Here is an 8,991-nt window from a genome sequence, read left to right on the forward strand (position 1 = left end):
TCAGAAAAATACAAGAAAAGTGATGTCAAGGTAGTATAATTCACACAGTAAATAACCAGGCATTAGAACAGACAATCAAGGATCTAGAAGATAGTTACAAAAATACATTACATATACGGCTGAAAAATGTGATTAATGGAAAGATAGAAAACCTCCACAAGAAAATTTGTGAACAAGATGAGACCAACCAATCATTAGAAAAATAATTCATGGAGACTACAAACAGAAAGTTAAATAAATTCTGAGAGTACAAAGAAGTCCAAGAATAAAATGGATGCCTAGTTAAAAGATATAAGAGAAGACACAGCTAAGAAAAAACCCTTTCAACTCCCCCACCCAAAGAAAAAATGTACAGAAAGTCCATGCAAGACCTAAAACAAAGCATTAATAAAGGGATAGAACCCCTAAAATGACTAATTAGAAGACAGGTAAATCAAAAACAAAGTAGAATGTCTCCACAGTAAATAGATGACATAGAAGATAATCTCAGGGTCAAAGACAGAATAGGCCTAATAGGAAAGAGGAAATAATCATTTAGAAAAACTCCAAGAAATAACAAATGGTCTTGCCAGAACTTCAAGACTCAGTTAGAAGATCAAATTTCAGGGAAATAGGTATCAAGAAGGAGAAAAGCAAAAAAAAATAAATGGATGGGAAGCATATTACAGAATTCTAGCAGAGAACATGCCAAACATCCAACGAGATAGGCTCATGCAGAGAAGTCTTTAGAAACCAAACAGAATTCTAGAACTGAACAATCCACCACCACATCATAATCCATTAAAGGATCATCAGCGATCAAGGAAAGGATTCTTAAAGCTGCCATCAGAAAAGATTGATTATTTATAAAGGATTATTTATAAAAGATTTATAAATTCATAAATTAATAAATTTATAAAGGATTATTTATAAAGGACTATTTATAAAGGACTTATAAATTTATAAAGGATTATTTATAAAGGACTATTTATAAAGGACTTATAAATTTATAAAGGATTATTTATAAAGGATTATTTATAAAGGATATTTAAGGAATTGGTCATATACAGTCAGAATAAATACAGATTTCTTAGCTGACATGGTAAAAAGGAGAGCCTGGCATTATATATGACAAACATTAAAGGTAAACAACTACCAACCGTGAATATGGTCCCAAGCCAAACTCTCCTTTACATTTAAAGGATATATAACATATTTCATGACAAAGAAAATTTGAAACAATGTATCTCCACCAACTCAGCAGGATTGAATTTAATCAAATATACCCTACATAGAGAAGATCAAGGAGAAGAGGAAGAGGAACTGGATATATAAAATGCTCCCTACTGCAGAACAAGGTAAATATATTAAGTGTAGATGAGGCACAGCTCCTAACAGCAGGTCTATAACATAGCAGGATTTATCAGATATTTCTCAATCTTAACTCTCAATATCAATGGACTTAAATTTCCAAATAGAAGACATATATTAGATAGTAGTATCAAAAAAGCAAGACGCATCCATATAATATCTAAAAAGACACATTTTATTGACAAAAACAAACACATACTCAAACTAAAAGGCTGAAAGGAAAATTTTCAAGCAAATGGAGACCATAAACAGTCCACAGCAGAATTACTAACATAAGGTAAAATAGAACTCAAATTAAAATTAGTTGGAAGAGACATTATATATTGATAAAAGCAACTCTCCATTAGGAGGATATGACTAGTCTAAATATCAGTGCCCTGATTACTGCAGCATCCCACTTCGTCAACCAAATACTAGTTAACCTAAAAAGACATCTCAACACATCATTCCTTTCCATGGATTGGTTATGCAGGAAAAACTCAACCAAGAAACTGCAGACCTAAATCACTACATTGTCCATTGATTACAGACATCTACAGGATATACATTCAATGTCAGACTATACATTCTTCGCAGCAGCTCATGGAAGATTCTTCAAAATAGAACATATCCTATGTCACATAGAAATTCTGTCAATATTTAAAGAAAAATTAATTGAATTCCCATTTCTTTTCAGACCATAACAGAATAAACTTAGTATTAAACAGCTAAAGCAAAAAAATTCTCAAACCAATGAAGACTCAACAAAAAGTTGCTGAATGACCAGTGCAACACTGAAGGGATTCAAATGGAAATCTGAAAGTTTCTAGAATTTAACAAAAATGAACACACAAAATACCAGCTACTCTGATACTTGCAATACTTACACGAAAATTTATAGCTCTGTGTGCCTACAGCAAGTAATTGGGGAAATCTCAAATGAATATTTTAATTATGTAGCTCAAGCTCCTTGAAAACAGGAAGAAGCCCAAACCCAAAGCAATAGACAGAAACAAATAAAAAATTAAATCAGAAATAACTAAATAAAGACAAAATAAAACATAGAAAGAATCACCAAATCAGAGTTGGTTTTTTAAATAAATTAACAGACTTGACAGACCATTACTAAATCTGACTAAGATCTGTCTTGTTCTTACATGCATAGGCTTTCTATGATTTATTTGTTCTACAAGGAATTCTACTTTCTAATCTATGACTTATTTGTTCTACCAGGAATTCTACTTTCTAATCTTTGTGTGATCAATTTCAGTCTCTCTGTTCAGTCTTTCTGACACTCTCTGGAGTCTCATTTGAGTTTGCCTCATAAAAAATATATTATTTATCAGCTAAATGACTTTCTGACTTCATGTAGGCTGTGATAGCAGACCTGACTGGCTGTGCTTACTGGAGTTTTTGTTTGTTTGTTTTGTGTGGTATTTTTTTTGTTGTTTTAGAGGTCTAGGATTACTATTCAAGGTAGTAGCTTCTCTGGGTCCCAGTGATCCCCTGACCTAAAGTCAATGGGTTTTTCTCCTAAAGATACAAAGAAACAGCTGACTAAATTCCTGTTAATTATCTCAAAATGAGGCAATCTGGCATCCTTGCAAAGCCAGTAATAATCCTCTGGAACCACTTATAGAAATGGCCTATCAAGATGGCTTTTCAAGGTTGAGTGTGAAAAATGTTCATTTCCAATTCAGCACCATGAAGCAGATCACATCCCATGGAGCAGACTTTTGGAAGGGAGGTCCCCTTCCTTCCTTCTCTTATGATACATCAAACCATAATATTCTGCAGTTGTGGCCAGCCTGGAGCACATTTCCCCAAGAATATTCTGTAGTGTAAAAGAGGACCAATTATGAAAATAAAGGTGAAAATATTTGTCTACTACAGACTGATTTATCTTTCTTTTATCTGTTGTTATTTTCATTACTTCAAACACATGGATAAATTATATTGGGATTAGACAAGTCACAAAGGATTACTGGAATAAACATTCAGTTTACTTTCATATATCCTATATAATGCTCTTAACCCTTTATGGAAAATTAAATCTGACTGTAGAAACAATGTCAGAAATATAAAATAAGCCTCAATATGAATAATCTGGCACATATACACCATCATCCACTCAGAAATCCAGTCTCTCTTTAAATATTTATTTGGTACAAAATGATAAAAATTTAATTAATGAATGTGACTTTTAAGTATCATCTGAAATACTCCTCGTGTATATGATTGTATATGTTTTAGATGTTACCTAGACAGGAATTTAACATGCATGTAAAATTCAAATTTCCACAATTTAAGCTAGATTAGAGGAGTAATACCCTCCTGTATTGTGTGGTGTGAATTTTACTACAATGCTGAAACCTTCCACATAATACCGAGAGTCATGTACAATAATTTATTTTTTCATGCTAAGATGAGTGCTAAGTGTAGGATACACTTTGAATTATTACATTAATTTATTAAAATTAGTTTCACTTTTTCTTTTCTACATCTGCAGAAAGTAAAATTATATATTAAACATTCAATATGAAGTAATCAATAATAAGTAAACTATTATTAAAATGATATACTATTAAACTGTGATTTGTATTATAGTTCTAACAAATTCTGATATAAACAACATTTAATAGAATTATGGGTAATGTTTTTTAAACTTACCATCTTGTTATTTGTTTCTAATTGTGTCATTTGTTATTCTTGATCCAAGTCACCTCTTCACCTCAATTGTTTAGTTTTCTATTTTATCTCTATTGGTTTGCTAATTATGCATTTTGTTTTCCCTTTATAGTGACTGACATGAGGCTGAAAATCTGCATGCTAGTTTATTACTTCTTACGTTAAAGTCAAATTGTTGCTCTCCACAGCTGTTGTACTTTTCTTTGTATAGTACACAATTTCCCCTAGTCCCACCGACTGTATTGCTGCTCTCATATATTTTATTTTATTTTTTATTTAAATTTTATTGTCAAGGTAATGTACAGAGGGGTTATAGTTACATAATTAAGGTAATGGATTAATTTCTTTTCTAACTTGTTACCCTTTCACCCATTTTTCTCCCTTTTCCCTCCCAACGCACCTCCCAAGATCGTTTCCAACCTATTGTTTGTGAGTATCACTGTTGCATAGGTTCCCCCTTTGTCCTTTGTCTCACTATATTGTTTTTTTCCTTCCCCTTCTCAAGTTCAGATCAACATATTTACAATACCCAGGGTATCAAAATCAAATACAGTGACTACAGGGGATAAACCTTAGGTGGAGAAAACAGAAAAGGATAAAAATAAATCATGTAGTACATTAAGAACAACAACAACAAAGAACATGTCTTGGAGTTCATTTCACTTAGAATCATCCTATAGGGTCATATGTACATAGCTATTGAGCTATTCTACTCATCTACTAAGATTATCCTTGATGTACACAATAATGCTCCTATGACCCAGTAATCCCACTTCTGGGCATTTAACCAGATGATCACAAACAAGGCCACACTAAAGCTACCAGCACAATTATGGTTATCACAGTAATATTTATCATAGCTAAGATATGGAATCAACGCTGAAGCGCCTCAGTAGATGAATGGATCAAGAAAATGACACACACACACTCACATATACACATACACACATACTATGCTTCCATCAGAAAGAAAGATACCACCTCATTTGTAAGGAAATGGAAGGTCTTGGAAAAAATCATATTAAGTGAAATAAGCCAGACTTAAAGAAACATAGTTCCCAACGTTTCCCTTATTTGTAATAATTAGTTTACATCAAGGATAATCTCATGTATTTTATTTTGACAGTTTGTTCTATCTTGAGCATGCAACATTATGATAATATTGTTTGTTATCATTTCTGCAAACAGGCAGGTATATTGAAAGAATTACATTCATCTTATCAACTACTGAAAGAAAGAACAACAACTAAAAGAGCAACCCCTACTAGGAAGAACAACTCCTACTTACTTAGCTTCATTCTTATGTAAGGCCAGTGTTGTCCCCTGTATCCTCATATTGTACATTTCAACTCTATACCTCCTACTGTATATATAGTATCTTCTACATTGTGAACTAAATGCCCCAGAAGTTCCACTTTGCTTTACTTTAAAAAAAATCTGTCTTAATATTTGAGGTGTGTGTTTGTGTGTGTGTTTGTGTGTGTGTGTGTGTTTGTATGTGTGTATGTGTGTGTGTTTACAAAGATCAGAACACAACATTTTTATTCATTTCGAATACATCTTTCAGGTCATTGTAAGTTGTGGCTAATGGGAGCAGTCTCTTGTTATTTTTAAGGATGAAACAGAAAAAGGTATTTGTGCATGTACCACAGTTGCTTTATTAATCTGTAGTTGAACACTGAACATTGACTTATATCTTGGCTGCTCTTGTGAATAATGTGAATAACAATGAACTACAGATATATTTATGAGGTACCCAGAGAGAAATAATCACATGATTGGTGGGTCAGATGATATCTCAACTTTGTATTTCTTTAAAAACTTGCATACTACTTTCTACAATGAGAATACTAACCTGTGTTTTGACCAATAGTGTAGAAAATTTCCTTTTCTCCACACTCTCACCAACATTATTACCGTTTATTCAAAGGTAAAAAGGGCAGGATTTTACTATCTGCAGTACCCTAGACTGGCCTTAGACTTAAATCCAACCTCCTAAATGCTTGGAATTACAAGCCTTTACCACCATAACTGGTTCCATTGATTTTTTAATGAGTTATAATAGTTATGAAGATGTATCATAGTAATTTTGAATTATATTTCTCTAATGACTTCTGCTCAAAAAGCATTAAGGCAGCATAGAAGTTGTATTAAACACAACTTTGTAAACCCACAGGCAATTTTCAGGGCTTTATGCAGAACATGTCTATTCAGAAATTTTGTCCATTTTTAATCCAGGTTCTGGTTAATCTCATCTTTAATTTTGCTAAACCAGATCAATAATTAATTCCAGGTAGTAGCAAAGAAAAAAAAAATGAAGCAACTCCTAACATTTTTCAGTTTTCAATAACATGGTATTGCTTATATCATTTTCTGTTAAAAATTAGCAATATATAACCCAATTTAGTTAGACCTGTTACAAGGCTGTAGTTTATTTATTTTACATTGTTCTTTCCAAAGCCTGTTTGTCTAATTTCTCTTGGTTTCTTTCAGTCTCAAGCAGCTCAGATTTCAAACTGAAGAACAAATGGAAGGAAGCAAACAAAAAAAAAATACAGTTCCTCTCATCCGATGATGCCTGTATAAGAATAAGGAAAGAGTTCATTCTTCTAAGGACCTATGATAGGACAACAAAAAAAGAATTTATTCTTCTATGTCTTCTTTATCTTTGCGATGTAACTTAAATGTTGTAAAACACAAAATACTGCTCAGATACTTTTATGTTTTATCAGTTTTGCACATTTTCATATGGATTTCACCTCAGTCTACAACATTCCTTCATCATTCTGTCCCTGATATTTTTACACTATCAAGACATAACATAACCAGTTTGATTTACAGCATGAAAAGTTATCCACCTGGCTTCCTTGGAAGCAGAGCATGATCAATAGATATTACTTCTAGTTGCTCACTACATGTAATGGTTTCTGTACTACTTTTCACATTCTATTTAGTATTTAAAAAAGATTGCTGGCTAAACTCAAAGCTCATTCCTAAAAGTTTATGTTAAGTATTTCACAAGTTTTATTCCCTTAATTGTTAAGATAACATTTGCTATAATGCTAATGTTATTATAATGTTATTATAATGCTAATGTTTAGTGTTGGGAAAAATTGTAATTAAAGGCCGTAAGTGCATGGCCTAAAGACACACACAGTGAGGAAAGAAATGAGTCAAAGTTTCTGAAAGCCTTTCAGCAATACACAAAAGGTAGATAAAATCTCTCCATTCTATGACACTCTCAATTCAATATTCATATTGTCCAAGAAATAATAGCATACTAAATATTGCCCATGGTGATTGTTTTCTGTCACATTTGTCTTCAATACAGATTGTGTTGGTGACATTGGGTTATCATGCACAGAACTGAGCTTATACATTGAGGTCCAAATTTCTTCTGTCCCACAATTCCAGTATCCTTTTTAAAAAGTACTAAAACTTTTAAATATCATCACCTACTGTCTTATAAGTATCCAAAAAGTAGAAAAAAATCATAAATAATCACTCCAAAATGCTTTAAAATTGGAGATGCTAAAACATGCCCTCTGAAGTTAATTTTCTTCTACTTTTAACTTTATTCTGAAAGCCTTTGCTAGTTTGTCACACCTGTAATCCTAACTACTAGGGATATCTACACAGGAGCCTGAGATCTGTGGATAACAGTTGGAAGCCAATTGGGGCAAATAAATTCATGCGATTATTTTTCAAAACATTTTAATGAACTAGCAAAGGGCCAAGAATGGAGATGTAGCTCATTTAGTAGCTAGAGAGAAAAGGCCTAGCAAGACCTTGAAGCCCTGATTTCAAACTCTGAGCACGTCAACACACATTCAAGTGCTTGAGCACATGCGTGCATTCACACACATATTTATTCAAAATGCCTTCATATCGGAGTTTTGCATGAATTTCTTTGCTAACAATATTATATGTGTAAAATAAAAGAAATAAACTCTTCCATCTCAGAACATTTTTATACGTTCTTATTGTAAAAATACTGTACAGAGGGGTAACACTTACATGAGCAAGGTAATGAGTACATTTCCTAACAAGCATTGTTACCTCCTCCTTTATTGTTCCCCTACCATCCCTTCCCTCCCACCTCCACAAGTCCATTAACCTCCTCCCTTTCCCAGCCTCAATTTTAAAGTTCACTTTACAACACAGTGTCTTGTGTATCTCATTGTTACAATAGGTCTACCTGTATCCCTATTTAAGCATTTTGTTTTTTTTTCCTTCCCCTCAGCAAATTAGAGGAGAGTATATACAAGATGTAGGCGCACCAACTTCAAATACAGTGAAAACAGGTGTTATAGCATGGGGGAGGAACATATAAAGAAACAACAAAAAAAAACACACTGAACGTTATAAGTACGTGAGAAACAATAGCAAGAAAAAAATAACCAGTTGTGTCCCTAACTTGGGTTTCATTTCCCTTAACATAATCTTATCTGGTCATATACACATAACTTTTGACCTTTTCTGCTTATCTCAGACATACATTAGTTATTGAAAATTAGAGAAACCATGGGACCTATGTTTCTTTGGACTTGGCTTAATTCACTTAATAATTTTTTTTCCAAGTCTTTCCATTTCCTAACAAATTGGGTGATGGAATACTTCAGGAATTTTCCTGTCATCCTTGCGCAGTGGCCATGCTAATCTTCTCTGTATCATTCCAATGTTAGTGTATGTGATGCTGAATTGAGCACAGAACATTTCTATATATAAATTGTAATTGATTTTCTTAAACTAGACAATTCAACAAAATGTAAGTTTAAAAGAATTGTCGTCAAATTTTAGAACCATGTACTTCTTACATAAGTACACATTTAAGAATAAAGTCAAGATTGACATGTCAAAAACAAAATAATTCCAGATATTTGTTGTTCAAGAGATGTGTTGGAGGAGGAATTCAATTATTCTATACAAGGGATCTGTCGTAATGAACACTGCAACAAGTGTTAATATTTGTTA

The 8,991-nt window shown here is 32.8% G+C and overlaps 1 pseudogene; it reads right to left on the minus strand.

Annotated features, from left to right (window-relative positions):
- Positions 1-8,613: 8,613 nt before the first annotated feature.
- Positions 8,614-8,726, minus strand: LOC138841366 (U6 spliceosomal RNA; annotated as a pseudogene).
- Positions 8,727-8,991: the final 265 nt, after the last annotated feature.

Source organism: Dipodomys merriami, unplaced genomic scaffold (assembly GCF_024711535.1).
Source record: "Dipodomys merriami isolate MVZ:Mamm:240054 unplaced genomic scaffold, mDipMer1.0.p SCAF_318, whole genome shotgun sequence".
Taxonomy (NCBI): Eukaryota; Metazoa; Chordata; class Mammalia; order Rodentia; family Heteromyidae; genus Dipodomys; species Dipodomys merriami.